Source organism: Anser cygnoides, chromosome 1, assembly GCF_040182565.1.
Source record: "Anser cygnoides isolate HZ-2024a breed goose chromosome 1, Taihu_goose_T2T_genome, whole genome shotgun sequence".
Classification (NCBI taxonomy): domain Eukaryota; kingdom Metazoa; phylum Chordata; class Aves; order Anseriformes; family Anatidae; genus Anser; species Anser cygnoides.
In genome coordinates this window covers 47,514,189-47,541,545 of record NC_089873.1, presented here as the reverse complement: position 1 = coordinate 47,541,545, position 27,357 = coordinate 47,514,189, and the positions used below count along the sequence as shown (strand labels likewise).

The 27,357-nt window shown below is 36.2% G+C and overlaps 1 long non-coding RNA gene across 1 annotated transcript in view; it reads left to right on the top strand.

Moving 5' to 3' along the window:
• Nucleotides 1-13,478, top strand: part of LOC106036917 (uncharacterized) — a 30,617-nt gene extending 17,139 nt beyond the window's left edge. The window contains exons 3-8 of the long non-coding RNA XR_007162331.2: nucleotides 1,882-2,031; nucleotides 3,302-3,460; nucleotides 4,168-4,315; nucleotides 5,170-5,222; nucleotides 6,607-6,705; nucleotides 12,318-13,478. This is a non-coding gene — a long non-coding RNA (uncharacterized lncRNA). The remainder of the gene's footprint in view (nucleotides 1-1,881; nucleotides 2,032-3,301; nucleotides 3,461-4,167; nucleotides 4,316-5,169; nucleotides 5,223-6,606; nucleotides 6,706-12,317) is intronic.
• Nucleotides 13,479-27,357: the final 13,879 nt, after the last annotated feature.

The window sequence follows — 27,357 nt, the reverse complement described above, 5'->3', positions numbered from 1 at the left end:
CTCTAAAAAATTCTTCAGGATGTGACGAAGAGGCATGTTCTGGAAAGTCAGCTTTGTTTTGGAAAGTCAGTATTTTAAGGAACGCTTATATTACTCAGTGGTGATTGAACCTTTGGAAGTATTATAACGTTGGTGCATGACATGTGGAAGAAAGCGATATTTTTCAATATCCCACTTTAGGACTGAGAAAATAAATGCACTGTGCAGCTGAGTAATTACTTGCACTCTGTTCACGAATCTGTCTCTGCAATTTATTTATACGTAAACAACTCTCTGGTTGCCTCCAACACTTTGCCTTTTCTTTTCTGAATTCTTTGGCAGAAGAATGTTTTCTCCTCTCCTGCAAGTGTTTAGTTGCTCATATCCAACCCACCATTTTGTGAGAGCCCAGTTGGGCAGCAGTCAGAACTGAACCCCGTCTTTTGGGGTCTTCCTGCTCATTGGTCTACAACTGAAAAAAAGATCCAGTTTATATCCATTTTGTTTTATTTGTTTTAACTTATAATATTTTGCCTTATTTGAATAAAATATTTAAAACATTTTAAAATTTATTTATTTCAATCTACAGGCCTATTAATCAGGCAATTCATATTCAGCTACAACAGTCTTTGAAAAACTACATATTATAAAGCATAAGTATTGTATAGCATAGAAACACCAAATAAAGAAGAATTCCTAGCATATGGTTCTGACCCCTCAGAAAAACAGATCCAATTGGAAAATACTGGTGAATTTATACCTTCAAATAAACTGAAAGCATAAGGAGTCACCTGCTGTTTACACAAAACACAAATGCAGTTGTCTACTACTTATTACTTCACTTTAGCAGCAGAACAAAAGGTTATGGTTTTGTCCACTCGTATCTGCAGAACATTTAGGTTATACTCAATTTTTAACACAGTCTTATATTTCATTGGCTTCTGCAGGGAAAGTGAAGCATATGCATGTGTGGTTTGCTGAACAGTGATGGACTTTAGGTCACTTGAATGCTTTTGTGCACTCAGGTCTAATCAAGAAGTATATGTAGGATGTAGCAGAGTCAAATGGTTACCAATTTGATAGTTCTTATATTCAACTGGTTTTTCACACAGCACTGTTTTCATTAGAGCAGTCTGCTTTGACTTGCAGAGTTTTATGCTTATGTAAGGGCTCTGTTGTATGATTTATTTTTTTTTTATTTTCTTAAAAGAGAAGAACTCTGGCATAACTCTAAAGGGAAGAGCTGTACTTTGTTCCAAGGTTAAAAAGGAAAATTGAAACAAAAGAAGGACCAGTTAATAGCATAATAGAATAGAATGTAGAATGTTCAGGTAAAATGAAGTCGAGTTTCAACTGTGATGAAGATGATACTGCCTGGCAAGCACTGTCTGAAGAAGACATAATAACTAATAATTTATCTGTACCTGGATTATTAGGATAAATCTGCAGATAAAGATATGTGTATAATGGAAGCTTCAAAAGCTGCAAATCTCATGTGATAAATGATTCAAAGTACAATACATTAGCTTGGATTTTAATGTTTGTAAAATGAATGAAACAGTATATCTATATGCCAAAGCCATATTATCATAACTGCATTTGCCAAAATATAAGACATAAATTGCACTTAAATTTAGTAATCTGCGATGGTATGCTTGAATGTATCTTTGTGATTAAATGTGAACAACTGCTCCTTTAAGGTAAAGGTCTGTGTATGTGTGATTAATCAGATTGAAATGACAGGGCGGACAGCTCATGCCATGCCTAGTTATCAGAATGATTGATTTTAGTCGATGCTGCTGGATGAAAAAATATCTGTTAATAACTACAGCTGCAAAACTCCTGATGTCACTGATAGCACAAATCACTTCTCACATTCTGTATTATCTGGCTCATTTGCAGATACAGAGCATACAAACTGATCCATTGGAACGCAAAATTACAACTTACAGATTTATGCAAGAGGGATGACTGCAAAGTGCTTTGCATGAGTAGTGTAAGAAGCTGAAAATTGCTCCTGTTGTAGCTGTCATAGACACGTTGTTTTCTTTGGTATGTGTGGAGTTTTTGCTGTCAGGCTTTCATCATACAGACTGTTTGTGCAGTACCTCTCTTCCTGCTTAAAATAGAAAATCAGTTACTGAACCCGGATGCTATTAAGTGTTCTTAGAATAGTTCTTAACTAACTTGGTTGCTTTGCACTTTCTGATGAAAGAACATTAGGTTGTTTATTACAGGTTCTGAACAAACATGTTTGGAAAGCAACAAATAAGATTACAAATTGTATTACATCAACATAATTGTTTACCATAGTTATATTCCTTGCAATATAATATTTATCTGTTTAGTTGGTATGCTTTTATTTTGGAAGATCAGGAGAGCTCATCTTGTTGAAACATTATATCCTATTTGCATTTTGCAGGGGTTAAGGGAATGGCGTATGTCTTATGAACCTCAGAGTAGGAGGGGGGCAGCAAATGATGTCTTATTATGTATCTGGTACTATACACTGTTCTTGCATTCCCACTATTTACTAATGCATGTAAGAGACTACACTGTCCATTTATATTGCCTTTTTTTTTTTCTCCCCTTTTCCCTTCTGTTCCAAGTGTTTAGCACCAGAAGGTGTAATAAGCTTCATTTTTTTTCCAGCCTCTCATGTCCGTAAACTGCAGAATGAACACAGGGCTGAGAGAAGTGCAAATCCCTTTGCATCAGTATTAACTGCTTCTCCCCCTCCCCCAGCAATTCACCTCCTGTTGTTCTAAATCCATCTCCCTTGCCCAGCCTTTCTCCACTGTCTTTTCATCTGACATTCCCCACTGACCCACAACAACACATTTCATATGCCTCCAAACACAAAAATCTTCTGCAGGTTTTTATAGTCTTTCTTTGCCCCCAGAATTCACAAATGCATCAATTTTCAGGAAGCAGTGGCCTGAAATGCTGGGATTGTTGCTTTCTTGGAATGATAAAATCTTCTTTTGCTCTTTCAAGCTTCTGCTTTCTGTTTCATTGGTGAGCTCTTCAACTTCAAAAATATTCATGTATTTGAAAAAAAAAACCAAACACCAAAAAAACCACCCACAACAAACACCACACAAAACCCAGACTTGTTGAATGCTGTTCCATTATGCTGCTGTTTAATTATGGCTGGTGTTCTGCAGCAGACCAGTGTGGTCTGGATACTAGTTAGCCTTAGCATCTTATGGATATAAATAACAGAGAAAAAAAATGTTAAATTACAAGAAAGCAGAGATAATTCTTGCTTAATAGGATATTAAAGCATTACTGTCATTATTATTTGTTCTTATTTCTCCAGAGGACCCTGGTCTTGATTATGATTCCGTTGTGGTAAGTGCCTCTATCAATCACAGGGAGATCATGTCCTTGCCTGAAGATGTGCATATAAAGATACCCCATACAGCAGCATGCCCTGAAGGAGCTCGATGGTAATTTCATGGGTGCCAAATATATTAATGTGAGTTCAGGTAGACTCGTGTGTTTCTGAAGTCTGAGGTATTTTAAGATAAAAACTTTTATTAATTAGTTAACTTCTTTATTTATTCCAGTGAGATTCTCCTAGTCTATCACAGTAACTATGATTCAGAAACAAAAGACTTGCCTGCCTTTCAGATCTGCAAGCTGTTGAACTCTGAATGGAAGAATAACGTGGGATATATGAATATCAATGTATACAATAATTTTAATTGTTGAAGAATTTTTATAACCATTAAGAACATAATCCTCGACAAAGTCTATGTGGATATTGCTCTTTTATATGCTGAGAAGGGACGTATAGGAATTCCTTGTTAGAGACTTTCACCAAAGGAATGGAAAATTGAGGGCGAATCCTTTCCACTAGTGCAATTTACTTTTTCCTTAGTACTGAGGAATCATCCCTTAATCTGAAAGTCATAGTATTTTGAAGAACAAACTATTAATATTCAGAATGGATGCAGATGCCCTCTAAACAGCTAATAATTTTGAAATACTATTGGCCGTAGATACCAATAAATTACATTCTCTCACTTTCCTTTCTTCTAAATAATGAATGTCACACTAAGCTGCAAATATGCTTTAGTCTTTTGTTAAAGCAAAAGAGTAAGGATTGATTTTCAGCATACTTATACATTTCTGTTTTTTTTTTTCTGGGTTCACCATCTGGTTTGTTTGCAAATATGGCAGTGGGCATTGAGAAGATTTGTTAAAAATATTGCCAGTTCTTTTTATGAGCAAGACAACTGAAGAAGGAATTGGAAGAATCTGAGCCATGAAGGAACCTGCACTAGGAGAGGAGACAGGAGCTCCTGGCAACATTCTTTTCCTAACATCAGTAAGCCATTGTTTTGGCTGTAAGATTGAGTGAAGATTAACTGTCTAATGAATTTTAGAGATGAGGTCACGGTTTGACACTGAGTACAGGGCATATGCATCCGTTCCATTCACAAGGCATACCCACTGTCTCCAGGCAGAGCTGCAGGACTCCTCATGTATAAATAAATAATCTGATGTAAAACAGATTACGTTCCTCAGATATCAATCACTGGTAAATATCATGTTCTACTCACAATGTAGGAATACTAAATGGAAACCCATGACTATTTCAAATTGCTGTGATATTTACAGTCCCAGGGCTCACTGTAGAGACTTATTGGATGTCTTTGCCTCTGAAAATGGGCTGAAAGCTGCAGTGGGATACTCATTTCTAGCTTGCCTCTTAGACTTTCAAATCAACATTAATCTTATTTCCTTCAACCCTACGTCTGAATTACTGGATATAATGCAAAAAGCTACTAGATTGCTGCCCATTGGGTTCACTGAGGAAATAATACCCCATCCCAACCTTTCCTGATTCCCTGTCTGGCAAATGTTTTGGACTACCGTGTGCTGGGTTTTTATATGAATACAGGGTCTGAATGCGGTGGGAGAGAAAGGAAGAAATGTGGTAAAGCAAGCTTGAAGCGTTGGTGTCCCTTGTACTAACTGTGCAGTTGTTTATTTCCCCTTCCTTCTACCTAGCCATCAGCTCTTTTTCTGACAGTAGTCACGCATCACCCATTTCAAGTTGCAAATAACACATCCCTCCATGTGTTGGCATCTAGAGACAGAGTTGGTTCAATCCTGGAGTATTGCCATCTTTCTAGTACAGTGACTGCAATTTTATTTTTATTTTTATTTTTTTTGCAGTCAGTTTGTACTCTCCGCTCACCAGCTTCTCTTCTTCACTGGCTGAAATAAAGGTGAGAGATTGTTTACAAAACTCATGAATTCTGTGTTGGAGACTGTCAGTTTTTTTAAAGAAGCCACAGTTGGATGCTTTGAGTCTGGATTCTGTTATTTTTCAATACGAATGTAGCTGCTGTTTCATTCCTTCTGAATTTTGGCTTAATAAAAAAGAATTCCAGACACGTTTCTATCTATTTTTCTTATTCTTAGAGGGGAAAAGAGTCTACATAGATTATTTCTTTTCTCATTTAGTATATTAGATTATCACAAGCAAGTTAGCTTGTGATAACTTTTAATGAACTATAAGGATAAGAAGGAACTCAAAAGTTGCTAAATATTCTGGTTTTAATCATTGTTGGTAGTAGGAAATATATCATGCTAGATGGATAGTTTTTACCCTTTTCAGTCTTGACATAACTGCTCTGATTTTGGGGTTGGATTATTTTTGGCTCGGTAACATCATCATTTCATAACAAAAGGAAGATTTAAATAAAAGAATAGCCCAGCCATGGACAAGTGTTGGCAGAGCAAAAACCATATTGGTCAAAAATGCCATCAAAGAGGGATATACAGCACTCTATTAGCCTGTTTTTGTCCAGTTACCCTAGAAGTAGGTCTAAGGAAATGGTCTAGCGAAGTCAGCCAAGCTGGTAGGAGAATCATTGCAAATTGGTATATCCAGCTTTAGCTTTAATGAGCTTTTCTGTGGAACAAAAGAATTCAGGCTGATCAAAGTTCAGGTGTGTGTCTAGAGATGATTATTTTCAACTGGAGTACATGCAGAATTTGATTTTTAAGTCCTTTATTAATTCTATTTTGAACTGCAACCACAAAAATTTTAATTTTAGCATGGATCTTCATGACAAGAATTTCTGTCTTCAACAGTAACGTCTTCCTTCATACAGCATCATGTTTAGCACATCATGGATTTCATGCCAATGGGCCTCCTGAATTTTCTGAAGAGATGGCTTCAGTGTGAGGGAAAGCTCACTGTTTTGTTATTAGTTCGTATTACCTAAAAATGTACAGTTTTTTCAAATGTAGAAGTCTGAAACTATTTCTATGAAATGGTCATATAGGAGAAAGCCAGTTGTGAATTGAGAAAAAGAAGGAGAGACTTTTCAGAGGTATATCCAGCCAATTTTGATTCTCTTAAATTATGTCAGGTATTTTCAAGTATTTTTTTTCAGTGGATTCATATTTCAGACAGTATTTCTGACAATCTATTTTGTGATTCATTGACCACAAGGTTTAAACTTCTAGTCCGTATTGAAACAGTAATGCCAAACTTGTAGTGATAAATGAATAAATTTATTTTAAATAAGTCTTTGATGTTTAATTTATGCTTTTTATTTTATTTCATTTTTGGTTCATTACTTTTGCTATTTTTCTGTCTAGGAAAAAGTGATCAAAAGAGACAGAGGGTTCAAGGGGGAACATTGCTTTAGACTTGTCCATATAAGAAAAAACAAGAAGAAATGCATTGGCCAAGGAAGGGTAAGGGTGCTCATAATGTATATTTATTTTTCTTTATTATAAACTTTTTATTATATGTTCCTGATTTTATTTTTTTTAGTGATGAATAAAAGATCACGGTGACACTTTTTCTGTACCAACATTGCTACCCTTGGAAATCTATTTAAAATGGGTAACCCATGGTTCATAATTGGCTAGTGTGCCTGTTAATACTATTTTCATAAGAGAAGATGTTTCATTTAGCTGAATTTATTTATTGACTAAATATCTTGAATTTCAACAGAGTGGTACTGTAGCTAAATTATAACCTTGTATACTGAAAGTGATAATACCCCTTATCATTATTTAAGTCTGTTGTACTATGCAATTATAAGAAGGAGGAGGAAACTGAAGAGGAGATGAGACACTGAGCAAATGTTTCAGTTTTAGCATTTTTTGTTCTTTATTATTACTTATCCATTTTACAGCAAACCATATTTCCTTATAAGTGGGCTTAGAATTGAAAGAGTTAGTCATGTTGTTTGTCTAATTCTAAAGAAATGCACATGTTTTATATTACTCATGTAAAGTTTTCATGATCTCAGTCTTTAAAATTAACCTGCTGCTTGGAATAACAAAATCTTGGTGGTTAGCAAGTTATCATATGAACTAAGTGGCAGAAAGATGATCTGATCTTCCTAGGATATACTTTTTCATAGATTTGAATTACAATTTGCTATTGAAGGAGTCAGAAATATTTTCTGAAAAGTATGTACTGATAGACATAAACACTATGGCTTGACATAGCTTGCAGTGATCTGTCAGGAAAATAAATAGGGACAATTCTCCCCCATAGTGTTTTCTTCAGTGAACTCTCTCATACACATTCTGATGAATGTCCCTACTCTAGAAATTAAGCTGGAATAACAACATTTGGTTCTGATTGTGAGGCCATTATTTTTTTTATGGTTTCATATATGCCAGAAATGTAATAGCTTTTTGGAGGAGCTTTCATCTAGTTCCAGTCTGAAGCTACCAAGTATGAAAGTGTGAAAAGACATTACTTAGTATGAAAAAAGGGGAATGCAAACAGGTGGAAAGCAGCGATTCAGCAGTTTTAAACAACGATGGGCATTCAGGTATGGTTCAGGAACTGGACTAAAGTTAGCTTATTTGTTCTAGACCATTTGGCCTATCTTTAGCTGTTACCATAGGCAGTCCCAAAATTTAACTTTTGAAGCCCTTGTATGTTATATCATCAAGGGATCTTGCTTCAAGAGCTACTTCATAAAAAGACTCTAATAACCTTTCAGGTTAGAGCTGGAAAAGTGGCTGCAATGCTCAGGAGGGATAGTTTGGGAGATCTATTCCACAGTATTTTGGTTGGTTGCAGTACTTTTATGGTGTGTTTTTTGTTGTTGCTTTCTAATTTATGTATGTATGTATGTATGTATGTATGTATGTATTTATTTTAAAAACAGGTTATACACAGAGATGCTTTACTATGTAAAAATATATTTTACTTTATGCTCTCAGAGCTCCATAAACCAAACTTAAACAGGGTAGACTTTATTTTTCTTTCTTTCTTTTCCTCACCTGAAGCATCCTATTCTTGTCCTAAACTCTCAGAAAATTTCAGAGCTGGTATATTTGAATAAACTCCAACAAACAAACAAAATCTCCTTATGCATGCCTACATCAAATCTTTCAAGAAGTCATTAAATACTCTCAAGAAATTTTGTAAAATATACCCTTTTGCTGATAAAGAGATGCATAAGGTGTATACTAAGTCTTAAGGAATGAAATCTATGTATTCTACACATATGAAGTTGACACTTTCTTGAATAGGAATTTAAAGTCTTTGGGGGACAATAAGTTTTTTTAAAAAGAGGGGGTTGGGGGAGTAGAGAAATTTTGTTAGGTAACTGTCGTTGTATACCTGCTTCAGATATTGTAGCCTGGATTTTTGAAGTCTGTATATCATTGTATTCATCTATATTTTATATCTAAATAAAATATGGTGCACATTATTATTTTTTTCCTTCAAATTGGTGTAAAATGTAAGAACATTTTCCTGTGCTGTAATAACTGAGAAAGTCTATCGTTTGTATATACTACAATTAAATAGAGAGGATACAGAGTGTGATTACAGTATGTCAAGAGGGCAAAAAAGGGAGTTGCCTACCTGAGGCCTCTGAATAGCTTCAGAGAGCTGGCCAGTATTATGTTATATCTAAGGGCAATGTAGAAAAGTAATTGATCCTTGAACTGACAATAAAATGCTTGCTTCTGAAACTGGTGTGATAATTTAAAGGCATGCTGTTGCTGTGGAATAGGACTGATTTTGCTTTCCCTTATTCACTTGGTTCTGTGGCTTGTATGCACTTGTATATTACATTTCCCTGTGACCATTTTATATTGTAAACTATTCAAATTCCTGGATTTTTGTATGTATCAGAACTATGCATGTTTAATTTCATGAGGAGAATTCATTGCTGAGGGATATGGGTTTTTATTTTTGCCAGGAACCCATGACAGTTCTCTATTTTGTTGTTGTTGAATTTAAGCTTCCTTTTGTAGTGTTTTCAAAAATGGGATTGTTTCTACAAATGCTGAACTGCTACATTATAGTACAAACATACAATACATATAGTACAAAAAAGAATCATTTAGGTTGGAAAAGACCTCTAAGATCATCTGTTCCAACCTATAACCTAGCACTGACAAGTCTGCCATTAAACCATGTCCCTAAGCTCTACATCTACACATTTTTTGAAGACCTCCAGGGATAGTGACTCAACTGCTTCTCTGGGGAGCCTGTTACAATACTTCACAACCCTTTCAGTAATGATTTTTTTTCCTAATATCCAACCTAAACCTCCCCTGGTGCAACTTCAGGCCATTTCCTCTTCTCTTATCACTTGGTGCTTGGGAGAAGAGATGTCCTTTGGTCAAGAAAGGATGAAATGTTTCAGCTGGCATATATATTTATTTGTGTGTGTGTGTAGCTATCCATCTATAGACATGTACATATTAAAAGGTACATCTTTAATTATATATAATATAATATATATAAATAAATATGATATGTAATACTTATTTCATGAATAAGTAATAACACATATATGCTGAAACTTAAACAGTTATTTCAGAATGCCCAGGTAATTTTTTGTCTTTGAAATTCTAGCTGAAAAGCTAGCATCTTACTATTTTCTTAATTGTTGCAATTTCACTAATACTATTTTTCATTAAAAGAAAGAAAAAAGGGAAATGAAAGTAACTCAACACAAAACCTGCTCTTTGGAGTGTTTTGGCAGGCTTACTGTTGAATTTCAGCAGGTATTGCTTTTCAGAGGTTGGTTTGTATTCTGAGGTGTGCTTACTGTGCTTACTACAGTAAGCTACCAAAAACATGAGGTACTTGTGATATATGTTGTTTGATCATGAGATCACTCTCCCACTCTCAGATTTGGTGGAATGTGGCCAACGAATTGAAAAATCACTGTACATGGAAAAAGCACAATCTCATTAAGCATAATTTCTTCAGAAATCAGGCCAAAGCAGTGTTAAAAGATGACAAAAATCAGAATGCTTATATGAGGAAATGTAGAAATATGCTGAGAATTTAGATTAGTTTTTTCACAGAGAACTAAGACTTTTCCTTGGGATAAGAGTGGGGACTGATTACTGACTGATCTCTCATATACTTCCTTAGTCTTCACTTTTTTATTTTGATACCTGTGAGCTTGCAGTATATGCAATGACGGTTGGAAACAAAATGATTCTCCTCCTCTTCTTTTTCTCACTGATTTTGTTTAACTTAAACTGTGTTGACAGAAAGGAGTTGGAAGGAAGGGAGTTTGGACAAATTTATCTCTGTTTGGACAATTTATCTCTGTCATAAAGAAAGTCACACTTGGGAACGAGAAAAGGCAGGGAAGATCTTATAATGTTTTAGCATGCATTAGAATATTAATAGTCAATTATTACAATTAAATAATAAATTCTGGCTTCTAAATATTGTTCCGGTTTCTGAAAACAAAGCATTCCTCGTTATCTCCTTGAGAGAGATAAATAAAATTGTCAACTAAAACTGGGAAATGCTAAAGTACATCTTTTATTTATCATGCCATGTCCATCTATTTGTCTTCTCTCTCATTGAAAATGTAGGTTGGTTTGAGATTTAAAATTGTTAATTTTCTCCTCTCTCCCTTTACTTGAATGTCCTTTATTTTCATGTGCAGTCAAAGAAGCATGAGTATAAGCTTCCATGCTGTGCGTATAAATAACTCCTCTAGCAACTAGCAAGAATTAAAACATGGCATTATCTGTGATAGCTGCATTAGCTGGAATGGTTTACCCAGGATACATTAACTAATAAACTTGTATCTATTTAAGAAGGAGTCTAATTAGGATGCTTTTGTTATATAAACCAAACCACATTGTTTAATATAATAAAACCTACATAAAATAATGAATAGAACATCTTCTATTTCATTATTTCTTCAAATGAGATGACTTAAAGGTAATTTCTACATTTTAAGCAGTTAGTTTCATAGCACTCCCTAGCAATTCACTGAGTGTAATGCCTCAAATGTTTGCCATTATTAAGAAACATTTAATGTAGGATTAGATCAGTCATAAATATTTTATAGGGAGAAATATTTCAGGTGCTTTCCAATGCCTTTATGCCTTTAATTTTGTGCATCTACATACAAATAAAAGGGATGCTCCATTAGCATATTTTACTCCTACCACATCCTTCTGTTTTGGGTGAGTCAGTCTCAAAACACTCTGAAGTCTCTTTCAGTTTTGTTTCCAAAGTCAGACAGGTAAATCTCAGTCCCTGCCACTCTCATCTAAGCCGCTCTGCCTTGGATGACAGCAGCCTTTGTGGTAAAGTTACGGCTGTTCCCAAGCATCTGCCAGTGCCCTCCATCACTCATGATACGGATTGTGCCTGGCACTGGGAGGGACAGATCATGCAGCCTCCTTGCTGATAATGGGCAGCAACCTGGAGACCACTGCACCCCCTCCAGATATACATGCCTTGTTTGTTCCTTCTGAAATGCTTTGATATCTAAATGATGATCTGGGACTTTTAGAGGCTAGACGTGGTTTTACTCAATACCTTGAATCACCTTCTGAAACATATCACTGTTGATGGATTTGGTTCTCCCTTCATAGTGAAGACAAAGTTTGTACCATGGTAGTGCCATCTGAGTAAGGCAGTTCAGTCTGTCCAAATCAAGCCAACGAAGGAAAAGCAGACAGAAGAAACTGAATTTTTCTTATGGTGTGTTACAGCAGGAATGCTACAAAAAGAAATATTTACAAAAAGAAATATTGTACTTTTGGGCACACAGTTAAACAAAAAAAAAGGGAAGTTTCTGAGAAAATGAACCAAGTTCTACAGTTGTTTTTTCCCTCCATCTTTTTTGCCTTTTGTAATGAAGGAATTGTGTACCACCCGCTGCTGTCCCATTAGGCCCACATCCCTCCTGACTACTATTCTAATTTTCATGACCAGAACAACCGTACCCAAAGTTTCCCTCTCAGGGGCTCATGACACATATCTGGGTTGTGATTCACCTGTGGCAGTTGAATATCCAGTGGGTTTGTGACCCTGTTTCTAAATGCATCCTGTCTTACAGCACATGGACCCTAACTGAGGAGCTGCTGATGTGAAACATGCACAAGAGTCAGACGTGAGCAGCAGCAGCCTGGTGTGGAGCTTCCTCGAGCACGGCCACAGCCTTGTAAAGAAACATCACAGCCTTGGAAATTATGCTTGGTACAATTAGTCTGCTCTGTGCTTTAGGGTTGTTCTTCACTGTGGAAGTTTAATAAGCTTGAAGGAGGCATAGTGTCTGCACTGCAGCCTGCCTATTCCACTTATTCTCTTGCTTTCTGAAGACAAAACAATGCTGTGTGTATATTCTGTTATGATAATATGTTAAGCAAATTTCTTTCAATGACTGAAAATGAAATAATGTTAATTGCTAAAGAGAGAAAAATAGTTTTTCATAGCACCATTTAAAACTGTTTAACTAAATGGAATTAACAATATATATATTATTTTTATGAAAGTTGTTTTCTAGTTCAAATCTATCCTCTGTTTTCTGCAAATTTGTGTGCATCTATAAAATCTGTCAAGTCTGGTTTTATTGACAGGCAATATTGTTCTTCATTTGGAAGTTTGATTTGCTTCCTATGAGTTTTCTTGATATATAGTACAAGTGCAGTTATAACTTAAGCTTGAAAAATCCCACCCTCCAAGTGGATGTAAGTGAAGATACCATAAATCATGAGAATATTCCTATACATACTGTTTTTTTCTAGCTTTTCACTAGCATGTTGGTGAAAAAATTAAGAAAGAAGCTTCAAATTAGATGGGTTCATTAAAATCTTCCTTGCAATGTGCCATTTTTCAATGTCTGCAAAATTCAGGTGTAGAAATGTTAATGTCTTTGAATGTTTAATTACCTCTGTGATAACCTTAAAAAGCTGTGATGTTATGCTACCACATGGAGGCCAGGGCAATAGCATTCCTCATAACAATTAACAAAACTGTTAAGAAAGATAAGTGACTAAAATAACAAAAAGGAAAATATTTTGTAGAACATGTAGTTCTTATGCTTTTTTTTGGTTTATTTGTTTGTTTTTTGTTAAAGATTTGGACTCTCCTTAATGGTCTTTACTAATGCAAACATCAGTCTACATTCAGTGCATAGAAGTCTATTATTAATTTTTATGAATATGAATAGTGCCTTCACATATTTCGTTCTGCTTTTTTTTGGCACACAGGAACTGGCAAGAAAGAGGAAACAGACTAGCAATATCCTTCCTTGCTGTTTAATGAAATACCATTACAAAGTCAATGGTATGGCAAAATTTATATCCTTTCAGCACATACAAAAGAAATACAAAATTGTTTAGAATACCACCATTTTACTATTTACATCCCTTTTAAACTACTTGATAAACACAATATTTTATACGTAAGAAGACTATTTCTCCTCTTCATACATCCCACAGAAATAATAAAAGCAAGTAGTTCCTTCAGCACTTGTACTAATGAAATCTCTTCTGCTGATTTGATCTTGGGCTTAATTTTACTTTGGAGCCTTAGAAAGATGCAAACTCTGATTGAAACAGTGATAGGTTTTGTGCCTGAACTGTTTCCCATGTTGGCTTCTCTGGTTTTATGTTCATGCTATAGCATGTCTCTAAGTTTGTTTATAGGAGGGCTCTCCCCTTCACCAGAAATCACTTTTGACAATACCTGTGGGAACACTGTGTTTAACCCCTTGACCTCTAAGTTAATTTTCACCAAAACTAACAAATTGGGAAGTGATTAATGAGAGCAGCAAGCAGGATGACAGAGCAGATAGTATTGACTGCATAAACCTGTTCGGCTAGGAAATTGGGTTAAAATACCTTTTTTAAATAAATAAAAAAAGAGTAACTTCTAATGTTACCTTATCATGTGGTATAGGAAGTGGGAATTACTCACAGTAAGTCATAGTTCTAAGGCAATCATATACCATTATAATAAGGGTGATATAAATATTGTTAGGTAGGCTGGCTTTCACTGCTCCCTATGACTAAATCATTGTACAGACCTAGGTTGCCTGTGCTGTAGTCATTCACAGATAATTTCTTATATTGAATCAGCAAAATTCTGGTTGTACTTAGAAATGGACATGATAGCTTGTTCTTAAATCACTCCTCTTTTAGAGATGCACTAGATGCTGGAACTAAAGCAAGTGTAGAAGTCTCCTCCCTTTCTCCTTCAAGTTCTTTTGGAAAGAATACAAGATTTGATGCTCCTTTTATGAAGGTGTGAGGTGGTAGGTATTTTTGTGTGGTTGCAAGCCCCCTCTTCATTGTTTGCAGGAACTGGGGGAAGTCGTGGGTTTATACGATGTTTGAGCCAAAAGCTGGAGGTTAGCAGTTTTGCCTGTGGTGATGTTTGTCTGCATCATGGAAGAGTAACAAATAAAACTGGGAGAGCTCATAACTTTTGGATTAGTCTACCTAACAAAAGTAAATTTTTTTGACGCTAAAGTCAGGAAATGAAAAAGTGAAGGTTCTCATGGAAACACTTGCTAAACTACTTCACACAAATAGCTTTTTTTTTTTTCCTTGTATGATGCTAACACATTGTATTACCACTTGTTTTGCTCTGCTTGGAAGAAATTGACTTTCTTGTAAGGTACATTGTCTTCTGTACACTGTCTATAGTTAAATACTACTAATAACAATGATTAAAGGATGGGATGTATAGCTTGGCTAAGTTCAGTTAGTAGAAGTAGGTTTTCATTTCCTGAGTCTTGATTGTTGATGATATTGATGCAACCTTAATTTTAACTGTCTATAAGCTTTGAAATGTAAATATAAAACAGCTCATCCAAAAATGTCATCAACTGTGATTAAAAGGCACTGGACTGTATATCCCACCAATGCAAAGCACAAAAAGCAAGGAAATCAGCAGCTAAGCCATTTGTTACCCTGTGCTTCACTCGGGTCTACATCTCAGCTGTTATTCCTCCCTTCCACCACACACAGCTGACCTATGCTTAGCCCCCTGTGTAACAGTCCTTATCATCCACAATTATGATTCAACAACATACTTGATAGAAATTATAGAGCTGAAGTTTCTAAATTAAAACTGTCACATACTTCGAGTATGCTCTGCATATTTCTGCTCATGCTGGTTAGAGCAAGCTAGACAGCAAAGTCTGGTAGCAGGGTTTTTAAAAGCACTTCTCTAGTCTTTTCCTGCACTTTTGAGGACTGAAGAGGTATCCTCAGCATTGAGTGTGCTGCCCTCTGCTGCTCCATCTCCTTCTTGTAGCCACTGCTCACAGTGAACGTCCCTCACTCGGGTGAGGGACTTCTTTGCAAAACCTGGGCTGGTGGCAGTGAGGTCACACCAGGACAGGTGGGTGAGGATCAGCAAGGCGCAGGCATACACAGCCTAGTTCAGGCAAGGACCATAGGCTGGAACTTAAACATAGCTCCCAAGCTGATGGGCAGAGACAGGTTTTTCATGGCCCTTTCTCACAGCTCTTTTTCCAGCAGCAGATCCATTGTTGCCCGGTAGCACCATTGCTAAGGCTAGCCTTGAGCACAGGTAGTTAAAGCCTGGGAGGGGTGGGGGGAAAGGCTGTGGGGTGCCACTCAGGTCTCTTATGTACTCTGTCTCTATAGAATTAGATTTTATAGATAGAATTAATGGCTCCCTCTGCCTTCCCTGCTGTGAAATGGTATGAGAGTGGGAACAGGATATGTGGAATTGGCACAAGTGGGAAATTCTCCCCAGTAGTATTTGGCACTACCCAGGCACCTTTGAAAACAGTACAATGAAAAATCCTATCATGAGAAAAGCAAGCTTGGATCTGAGCATTGCAGATCTGATGGCAATTCTGGTCTTAGTGACTAACACTGCCAGAGGAAAGGGAAGAACTGATGTCTTACGTAGGATACTTGCAACTACAGGCGAATACAGAAGCTGGAAAAAAAAAATCAGCTTCTGAGAATGCCTTTAGATTCAGAAGTCTTGTAATAGACTTATAATAACTCTAAAACTTCTGTTTGAATCTCAAAAGAAAACCTCCCATCCAGTATTTAACACTTTTGCTGTTACCCGAAATAGTAGCTTTTCTCTTCCTGTCTTAATTTTCATGAACTGGAATAAACAGCCAAACTAGTTTGCCTTTCATTTGTCATCTGTTTTCTGTAGGAGTTGGGAAGCTATGTTGTTTAACATGATGAGTGAATAATTGAGAGACCTTGCTTCCTTCCCTCATCAGTGTGAATGCCAACAGTAGCTGATCAATGAGGAGAGCTACACTTGTTGATTTTTAAGGAATGAAAGAAAGGAGGGACAAGTTTTGTTTTTCCTTGTTTCCATTGGAAAAAATAGATTTTGATGTGACATTACTAATATTCTTCATGGAAGAAGATGTATTTCAACAAAACAATTCCAGAAGATTTTTTTTTTCTTTTTTTTTTTTTTTATTCAGAAGATTAAAGAATGGCTAATTGAAGGTCAAACCATTCCAAACTTTGCCCTCAGGATTTCTTTTGGTCCTCCAGATTCATCAGATGGGATGATTGCTTTTGGTGCTTTTCAATATTATTAATGTGGTTCATTGTATTTCCTAAAACTAAGTTGAAGATGGTGAATTTCCTTTTTTAGAGAGGACACATTTCAGAAAAAAAAAGAAAAAAAAAAACACCAGACAAATATTAGAAAAGAACTTGTGGCCTAGAGCTGTTATTTGGGTATCTTTCTGTCTGTGAGGAGGACCCCTGCAGTGTTATATTCAGAGACATTTATTCACTGTCTTTTTATTCTTTGCTCAAAGCTCTAAATATCAGTTGTCAAAACTTTCTCCTTTCAGATGTAGCAATGGAAAACTTTAAAGCCAAGAAATAACCTTTGACTTGAATTTAAATGCACGTCTTCAGAGATTATAAACTCAAAAAATTGTTCTCCCTTTTACCCAACAAATTCTACGGTTAATACAATATAATTTGGAAATTCACAGTCAACCTTGCCCAATCTCTCTTACACACATTTGTGTACAAATGCACACACACACACACTCATGTATGGGGGGGAGGAAAGGGGAAGAGGAAGAGGGGGAAGAAGTGTGGGGGGGAAGAATTGCGGGGGGGGGAAGAAGGAGGGAGGAGAAGGAGAAAGAAGAAATCCCAGTACTCCAGACAGAAAGTTAGTTTCTTGTGATGACATTGCCTTACATTAATCCTTCTTTTTCACCCTACATCAGCTGGCACATATTTGCCAACTGGTGCTCATTTCCATCTTTCTCTCACATCAAGTTGCTCATAGCTGTTTTGGTTTTGTGGTAAACACTTCAGCTACAACTTTCTTTCCTTTGATTAGGCTGGTGTGCTTTAGAATTCGTGAAGTGTGTTTCCATTTGAGAAGAGAAGGTCTCAGTGAAAGCGCAGAGAAGACATCTCAAATAGACTCCGCACGACTATTTTGTTAGTTGTGAATGCTCTCTGAGAAGCTGTAACACTAGGGCTGTATGTGTGCATATATGTATATTTCAGTATAATGTAGATATATGTGTATAGTCCTGTTTATGGCTTACACACACAATCATTACCTTTGTGGGGACCTTCTTAGTTCATGAGATGTAATTTTCTCCCACACAAGAGAATTCTGAAACCGTGGTCATTCATAAAGTTCATTAAAAGTTAAGGGATACAAAGGCCAATGTCCCTATAGGCATTTAAGAGCATTGTGGTTTCAACAACCTCTTTCATACCTTGTGTTCGCATCTGGAAAAGGACTCTGTACCAGTGGCTGGTGTCAGGTTATTAGACAGGTACCTGACCTTCACAAGTGATGTGCTGCTATTCTTCAGAAAGCTAATATTCTGGAAGGAGCCTTGCTCAGCCTTCCAGCTGCAGTGCTACAGCACTCATGCAATACTTCCAAGGACTGGAAGATGTGTTAAAATACTTGTAGGAATGGCATAAATTTCATTTGCTGATAGCAATTAAACAGTTCTTTTTACACATGCTGGAAAGGTGCAGGGTTAAAGAGTGATTCAGACTACCATGGACTATGCAACTGTGATGTAGTATTTTAACAATCTAGAGAACTCATCCTGGCCAAGGCTTACCCTGCACCACAATGTGCACCATTGTTGTATCCAGTACATACATTAAAAGGGAACAGAAACAAAATCACAAACACTCTAGGTCAGTCTGTCCAATTAATGACAGGCAATACAATTGCTTTTTTATATGTAAACAGAAAGAGAGTGGGCAAACTCTTTCGTACTATGCCAGCTAGCAGTCTGGCTGTGATTTAAGGCATTTGAAATTAAGTCTGTCTCTTCAGCTGTACATTTTTAGCAGGTCTGCAGAACAGACTGGCAGACAGTATGAGCAGATGCTTCTAGTTGGATCAGTGATAGAAGATGAAGGGTAAAGTTCTTTGTGCTGGCTTTTCAGTCTGAAATCATCCTTTGAATCCTTGTGCAGGACAACAGCAGCAGCAAGCTTTAGGTGTTTTCCAGATGAGGTATTGGACCACATGAGTCTACTGGTGGATCACCCCAGGGAATCTGTAAAGGCAGCTTCTGTTTAAAGATCTCTGCTTACTGCACATGTAAAGAACAATTATGACTCCATATGAATTTAATCTTTTTCCTTCATTCCATCTTCTCTTGGCCCCTTAAAAAAAAAGTTTAGAAAATTCTTGCCATTTTTTTTTGACCCAGACAATAAAACACCTGTTCCTTTTTGGATTTACAGTATGTGAAATCAACACCTTATTAAATAGTAAACCAAAGTAAAGGAGATTGCATTTATATTTTTTCTTCAGTACAAGAAGAAATAATAACTTGCTTTTGCCACCTGCTGCCTTATATGTGTGGGTGTTCTTGTCCAGTTCTAGTAGCTGTTCATCAATAGCTAAACTCATTAAAGGCTGAGATCCCTATTCCAATCCCACAAGCAGAACCTGACTCAAATGATCTTTTCCTCAAGATTATGGAAAACATACCTTTCAATACTTTTCAACCAGATGTTCTGAACCTGGCATCTATCTTACTTCAATATATACCAATAAACAGACTTCCAAGAACTATGATATAACCAAAAACATGTCTGGAATGAGGGCTGAGTATTGTTGATTGAAAATATTAGAGGTGTGATTTATTATTCTAGATGTGTGTAGTCAATAGCTTAATTTTTTGTTTTAAAGCAACAAATAGTCTACGGACTCTGAAAACTGATTGTGCCTACTTAAAAATTAAAATAAATTGCACTTGATGGAAAGGAACAAGAAGTTAAAGAAAAACCAAAGAAGGGTTTAAAAATGCCCTTCCTGATGGTTATCTCTGCATGCATGATTTTCCTTTGTTCCTCTTTTTTATTTTTTATTTTTTTTTTTGTTCTTTTTGTTTAGAAGCTTTGTTACCTGATCTTTAGTTCTTCCCATTTCTTTCATATCTTAGCTGCTCTTTCAGCGAGAGTTTATGGCCTGAAAGCCAATTGTCTTTTTTTTTTTTTTTTTTAAATTATGGATGTTGAAGGCAATGTAGTTTGCCCTGAGTGCTTAACTGAAGGAGGACCCTGCTTGCTTTTTTGTTCCTGTCTAGCTTGCCAAGAGTATGGTGCTCTGCATAGGCAGGACAACACCTTTTGTAGTGATTTCATTTTAATTGTCATCCTGGAGCAAGGGGGGAGCCAATAAGGAGATTGTAGTACTTTTTCCCTGGTTTAGGAAGGGCTATTATGGCACAAACTAAATTTAGTATATGTGGAACAATTTTCAGTTTTGCTTTTACATTGGCAAAAAATATGGAAAGTTGTTTTTTTTTTTTTTTTTTTTTTTTTTTTAAGAGGGCATTTAACACCCCGTGTCTCTTTTCCTTACAAAAAAGAAAAGTGTTTTTGTTCACTGGCCCCTCCCCATACTTACCTTTTCATCGCTAATTAACATTTTTCTCATTAATTTATTTTACTAGAGACGTATGTATGGTCACTGCAAGCTGGTTATATGCTGTCCTTATGAATCAGTCAGAATGACTTTAGACAATAAATGCCTCCATTCAAATTCTAGTCTGTGTTTGCCCTTGTCTAACGTATTTGCCCAATTTGACATCTGAGTCAGTCACTGTTTTATAAAAGGAATATCTTTAAAATTGTTAAATACAGTAATAAGATTTCTAAGAGGCAAAATGTATTTGAACTGCTTTTATAGTATTCATGCTAAAATGACACTCAGACACTCCAGCTGTACCCTGAAATACTTTCTAATATGGTTGTGGCTCTGACTTTTCAGAACGTGCAGATCTTATGAATGAGTCATGAAGGTGGACTGTCATATATCAAAGCTTAATTATTATATAGATTTATCTTTCAACCATTCTCCTCTGATCATCTCATACCAAAACTCAAATATTTCCTGTTGTGATGTGGTTTATTTTGCCAGGAACAAATCCAATGATGCCAAAGGAAGCTGTGGTTGCACTTTAATGACAATACAAAAAGGAATGTGATAATTAAGTCATGTTATGAATATTGGCTATAAATTATGTTGTCTCGTGTAAGCACTTGGGGCTTCTGTTTTCTTTTTCTTCCTACTGCATCATTTTTTCACAATATTGGAAGCTTGGCCGTGTGCAGAGATTTTCTTATCTAAGGATACCAGCTGTTTACTGGAGGTTGAAACTAGTTGTTCCTTTCTCAATCAATGTCTGTCACAAGGAGACAAAAATGTGCATATGACTTACATGATTTGTTTTCATAATGACAAATGTAGTTTAGTTAGGAAATTGATTATAAAAATAGAAACCAGGCTTTGAAAAGCAATTTGAAGATACGGTATAGGTCTGTTATGATCATTTTAAGGCTAATGAGTATATTTTACTTACGTAGTTAATCTTTTCAGTGTCTAGCAACAATGTTAATGTGGGAAGCTGATGTTGAGGGTAGGATGCACGCTTTGCTGATATGCATCCAAATTATATGCTATTTAATGTATTATTTCAATGGAATGAATACATAGAATGCAAATGTAATATAAAGCTGAGGCATTAATCTTCTTCAGAATACACAAGTATCAACATAGAAATGCAGTAATCTCATTTAGGCTTTCTTTGAATAATGCTGAGAGAAGATTTTGAATCATTACTGGTTTAGAAGCATGTGCAACAGTTTGAAGAGTTAGGTTCTATCAGATCCAAACTACCCTTCAACCACATTTCAACTCCCAACCTGGAAATACCGTAAAGTCTAGATAAAAGGGAATCTAAGGGAATCGTCCTTGTTTCAAGGCAATATTGTCTTAGCGTGGCCCAGACAGATACTGGACTCTGCATCATGCTATTCCTTCACACCTTCTAGAGCATCAGTTTTGCTTTCTTATTCTGTACTAGCTTTGATTGAAATTAGGGGGCATCCTCTGTGGAAGAACTCTCTACCTCCTGATATCAAGAAACCACTCGTTTATTTTACAAAGTCCATGGGCTTTCCCTGAGCAGGCCAGTTACTTCAGATTTCCTCAAGGAAGGTTTCAAGGTTTTGATTACTTTCTCAGTACACTTCTGTCATCTTTGATAGGCCTTCACCAAATGAGGAAACAGAGCAGGTGTCCAAAAAAAAAAAAAAGTGTATCAGAAAAGTAGAATTATCTTTGTTTTAAATTATGTTAATTTGTCTTTTAGCATAGCAGAATTGTAAACTTTCAAGTTCTCTAGTTCAGCATGGCCTTTAAACAAGATCATCTGTGGTTATTTTGTTCTCTTGACAACTGCAAGAGAGAAGTAAAAGAGACAGTGACAGCAGCCTTAAGGAGGCGGCAAAGAAAATTTTAGAATGATGTTCACTTTCTGTGATTTGGTGTAGTCAAAATCAGTGTGTTATGTTTCTGGTTTGAGCTTTATTAGCCTATGCAAAATCTTCAATTTAATTTTTTACTCCCTCTGATGTATTTAATAAATGTAACAGCAGTTCAATGGAGAAGGCATAATTAATGAGTAGTTGCATATCTTTAGAAAAAACAAGAGTAGATTACCAAAAGGTTCAGTTTTGTCAAGGAAAACAAAACCAAAAACACCCCACACTGCTACTACTTTATTCTAAATCCTAAATGTGTGTGAGTAAATTAGAAGAAATTCCACCTTACATAGCTCAGAAGACCAATATAAAGTCTATAGATTCTTTGCAGAGCTTTCATTTCAAGAAGACCCCAACACTTTGTCTGGTAATTGCACTTCTCAGGTTATGCAATCTAAAATTTCCAAGTATTGTTTTGAGATACTCAAATACACATCGTGTAACTTGGATATGTAAGACCTGAGATACTTAGGGGTTTGTAGGTTGGGTGGTGTGTTTTCAATTCTTGTAGCCCTGTTTTGCCCAGCTGAGAATAAGACTACTTTGGGTCTTGGGGGAATAACATGTATGCCACAGAAGAGTGTGGAATTGGATGTTACAGTAAGTCACTGCATTTATCAGAGCTCTGACAAAGAGCAGTTCTGGCTGAAGTTGGTCAGAGATGATTGTTCATATTTTCTTACACACCAGTTCTTGCATTTTTTTTTAGTACTGATGCCTCCAAGACGGGCTTAATATTTTCATCTTTGCATGCAAGTGGAGATCAGGTTATGTATAAAAGAACTTAAAAGAGTTGTCATACTAACATTTAAATCTTTTCTTTCCAACACAGTGTCACTGTGGGTGTGTTACATAAATTGCCACAATGGCATATATTTCAGATTCTTTAGCTCAGAGGCCATCTGTCATTGAAAGTGGCGCATTCTCCTGCTCATCACTTCTGCAGCACTGTGCGCTCTGGACAGGGCACATCCAGGTGAAGTTAGCAACCAGAGCAGCACTTCATACAGCTCGGTTTGGTAAGGCTTAGTGATCAAGTCACTCCTTCAGACAGGAGCTAACACCACAAATAGATTTCGCTTTCTATCCAAGAGAACACCAAGTGCTTTCAGCTTTGCTTCAGAAAAGAACAAGCTAGCTCCCTGAGGGATATTTTTCTACTCAGTAGAATTCAGCATCACCTCTACAGGCACTTCTCTGCAGTGCCTGACCCATGGGTAATCACAGAACTCTAATAAGAAAGTTGTCCTGAAGTCCTATGATAGATCTAGGCAGGATTCAGCATTTTCATAATTATCTATACTTATCTGTGTCTCTCTCCCCATTTCCCTGCCACCTTTGTATTTCCTTAAATTCTGAGAAAGTGGAAGCAAGCCAGGGCAAGCTGCTGACCACTTCAACTATTATTTGCCTGGAATGTGTTTTGGCTTGAGAATATGTTCACATTTACATATTTGCCTAACTTTTCTTTGTTCTATATTTAATGCAAACTGTAAATTGCTGAAGGAAGAACTTGACAGTGTGAATGTGTGCTGACAATTTGCTCTAAGAATTCCAACTATGGGTCAGAGATTTTTCTTCCTAATCGGTGACAATGTATATAACCTCTCTGTCTGCTCTAAATGTTCCTGTCTGTAAAATGAGGTTTTACTTGCCTGCCTTACAGGCATGTTGAAGCTTAATTAGTGTAGGTAATAAATGCTAAGTATTTTTTTTTTAATATCTATTGCATTCTAAAATGATCAGGGTTGGATCTTAATTCACAGCTTTATGGGATATGGTTCACTATTGATTACCTTGGGTTTTCACAAAGCCTGTCCTGAATTTAATAAGGGATTTAACAAAAATAACTCTTGAAAATGCTTGTGATTCTTGTTAATAAAGAGCTAACGTACTTGCATTAAACTAGTGGAGCTCTGTTCATATTCTGAGTTTTCTTGAATGACATAGGCTTTGAAATGTAAATGTTGCACAGGTCTTCCCTTTCTGAAGAAAATATGCTTATTATTGTATTAACATATGTTTTTCTTATGATATTTTCTTAACTGGTTTTCTTCATGCTCCAGTATAAAGGAATAGCATAATTTAAAATCGTACTCGTTTGGACTTCTTTCAACATATCATAAGTAAAACCAAATTATAGAATAAGACTGGATTCCATTTTACTGGGGTCGGAGGACAAAGAGGAAATTGTTGTTTTTTTGGGGTGTTTGATTTCAGTTTTATGCCTCATCATGTTTAATCAGATTCGTATCAATAATGCATGGCTATAGGTCTGAGATCCCTCTCTCACCAGTCCTTGGAAGACCAGTATTGTCGTTTGTTTTCTCTTGTTTTAGACCTGCTCTACAAAGACAGATTTTTATTTTTATTTTTTAATCAAAGTTATTACTGGAAAGTTCCATCAGTAGAAATCAGTAGAATTAAAAGATGGAGCATAGAAACAAGAAAAAATGTGTGCTCCGTGGAGTTTAAGAGTTTAGATAATTTTAGGAGGAGCTTTCCTGACACCAGAAATTACAGGTGCCTTATCTATCTGTTGTAAAGTTAGCCATGTCTCCTTCTGTGTGTTGAATGTGATTTTCCTTTTCCTCTAGATTCTGTTTCCTTCTTGAGGCTATTTCATGCTATTTTGCTATGCGATGAAAATTAACCTTATGTTAATCAGAGATTCCCAGATAATTCCTCTCATGGATTCTTCCAATCTAAAGGTTGTCTAAAGCTCCAAGATGAAAATTTGGCTGAAAGTGTCATTATTCTGCTATGTTTCTTTGGTTGAGTTAAAACATAGTCTCTGCATGACACAGAGTATTATTGGGGATCACTTCAAGACTTTGCGATTCCCCCAGGAGCTAAGTATCATCACAAATTTCATTTTAATCTGTACATTCATTGGTAGGAACATTGCTGACCTTACCTGTGCAGGTACATAGCAATGTGTAGAAAACAAAAATCCCAGATTGCTTCATCTTAATCCCTCAGACGTTATTCTCACCCATGAAAAAGGAAGAGGAACAAATAACATGGTTGGTATGACTCATATTGCTGGATGCCCTTTTAGAAGATGCTCAGATGTTATTAAGTTAAGGTTTTAATATGTGTGTACTTGCCAATGTTCCAGAATCAGTAGTTCTCATTTTTAATCCGTGCACTGTGGAAACTACAGATAGCTGCATTCACAGCTGTGCTAGATGCATTTACAAAAGCAGTCATGCACAAGCACACCCCCATGTAATGTGCAAATAGACATAGCTTAAAAAGGGTTTCTCTTGGTGTTGAGCTGTTGATTTCCAAAGAGGAGAGGATGCCTTTCTGCAACAGTGTGGTTGTTAGGTGCTCCAGTAATGGAATTCAGGTTAGTTCTCTTCTAGCAAAAATTTGCAATGTCTGAGAACATTTGTTTTACGATGAATAGATAAAAAATATGTGATGATTTTCTGTATAGCACAGTTATGGGTCTCCATCTATTTGAAGGGAAAAAATGTGTGCAGATTTTCAAATTGAACTGGCATAGGCTGTAAGTTATGTGCTTGATTCAGAACTGGCACTCTTCTAGATGCATCTGATGCTTTCGTTCATTAAGGAAGATTTCCAGCAAACATCAACAGTTTTATATCCACATATTTTAGCAAGTTGAGAAGTCACTGAAAACAAAGCAGCAAAGAACTTTTGTATGCTTTAACACTGGCCCAAATAAAGTGCATGTTTAACCACCCTTTAAGAGCTTAGGTTAGCTCACAAAGACTAGTCTGACACTTCAGGCTGCTTTTTCTGTACTTCAGTAATTTATTTTCTTGTTAGGAAGCAAATGACATCTTAGATTCCACTTACTGCACAAGAGAACAAGAGAAACATCATTGCAAAAATTTTTCTTTTTTCTTTTTTCTTTTTTTCAAATATATTTTTCAAGATCTCAGTGGAGAGCTTCGGTTGTTCTATCTTAGGAAAAGACTGACAGTGCTAGGTAGGGAATTCTTGGTGCTATGTAAGTCACTGGCTTTGATGCTAGCTGGTAGAAAATGGACTACCAAGTGGGTAGACCATTTTCTTTTTGGGTAGCGCTTTACCCAAGTGCTGGTGGGTAAATTAGGCAGTATTTCATTTAACACTGCAGTTTGGGGTTGATTGTACAGAGGCTGAAAATATTAAAATGTTTTGTCTTGTAGTTCATGTCTTATAGTAGATTGCAGATTTTTTGTCTTTGAATAAATGCACCCACTGTTTGAAGTTTAGAATTCCACATATTCCTCTTTCATGTGGGAAAGAGGATTTTAGGAAATCTGCTCCTTAGGAGCATTTTTTTTTCCTCCAAAACTGAAAAATTAGGGAGGTACTAGATGAGTGAAAAAAAGAATGCTTTTCTCTTCTTAAGGAAATTATTGTCCCTCACTATGTGTCCAGGAATGATAGCAGAAGAGTGTTTTTCATTTCTGTTGTGGGGTGGTTTGCTGGTTGATAAGGGGGAACCAACCATTATGTAATCTGTTTCTTTGGTTATGTAGTCTGTCCTCTCCCCCTCCTCCCATCACTCTTCCAATTTGGAGGATGTGAAGAAGGTTCTTCATCACTAGGGAACTGTTGAAGAAGGAGAATTCTCTTAATTTTATTTAATTTTATTGCCAAATATTTTAATGAATGTCCTTGATCTAAAACTATTTGCTTCTTCTGCCTAAGCTACAAGGTAAATAGCATCTTTGTGAGATCTACATGTGGAGGGGGGAAGGATGTCATACTCTGAACTTTACCTATTTTACTTATTTGATGAAGAAAATGAATGAATGTTCTGGACACCCATCAGCTGCATGGCTGAAGAATTATTTATGTTATAAGAGATTTTACTAAAAGTATATAGCAATAAATCCTTACTTGCTTTAGTTAGCTCAGCTGTATATAAAGTTTTCTCCAAGGAAAAAATGCAGATCCATGTATAAAGGAGCATTTTTTTTTTTTTAACTTAAACTGTTAGTTGACTCTTCACTTCAAATGCCTTGTTTAGTCCCTGATGCTTAAAAAATACTTGGTCTGTGTTTTCCTTCTATGAAAATATTTTCCTGAGGGTTCCCTGGCTTAGAGAAAATCAGTGGATAAACTCAGAAATCTTATACAACTCCCAGGAAATCAGTTGCCTTGTGAAAATTGCAGGAACTGTTTGAATATCTGACTTATGTAAAGTCTGGAAAGAAAGTTCTGCAAGAACATAATTTAGTGTTTCAAGGTACAATGGAACTGATTTCAATGTTTCTTATATTGTATGTCAGATTTCTCATCCTTGCTCTTCTGGGATAAAACCGTTACATA